Source organism: Microtus ochrogaster, chromosome 21, assembly GCF_000317375.1.
Source record: "Microtus ochrogaster isolate Prairie Vole_2 chromosome 21, MicOch1.0, whole genome shotgun sequence".
NCBI classification, from domain to species: domain Eukaryota; kingdom Metazoa; phylum Chordata; class Mammalia; order Rodentia; family Cricetidae; genus Microtus; species Microtus ochrogaster.
Genome location: NC_022022.1, coordinates 33,781,878 through 33,782,130, shown reverse-complemented (window position 1 = coordinate 33,782,130; position 253 = coordinate 33,781,878). Strand labels below are relative to the sequence as shown.

The 253-nt window shown below is 34.4% G+C and overlaps 1 protein-coding gene across 1 annotated transcript in view; it reads right to left on the bottom strand.

Annotated features, from left to right (window-relative positions):
• Positions 1–253, bottom strand: part of Stpg2 (sperm tail PG-rich repeat containing 2) — a 380,862-nt gene that overhangs the window by 700 nt on the left and 379,909 nt on the right. The gene's annotated exons all lie outside the window — the stretch shown is intronic.

Genomic DNA, 253 nt, shown 5'->3' with positions numbered 1-253 from the left:
TGCTGCATTATAACAGTAGTTACATACACATTGATGCATTGTAACAGCAGTTACATACACATTGATGCACTCTAACAGTAGTTACATACACATTGATGCATTATAACAGTAGTTACATATACATTGATGCACTGTAACAGCAGTTACATATACATTGCTGCACTGTAACAGTAGTTACATACACATTGCTGCATTGTAACAGTAGTTACATACACATTGATGCACTGTAACAGTAGTTACATACACAATGATG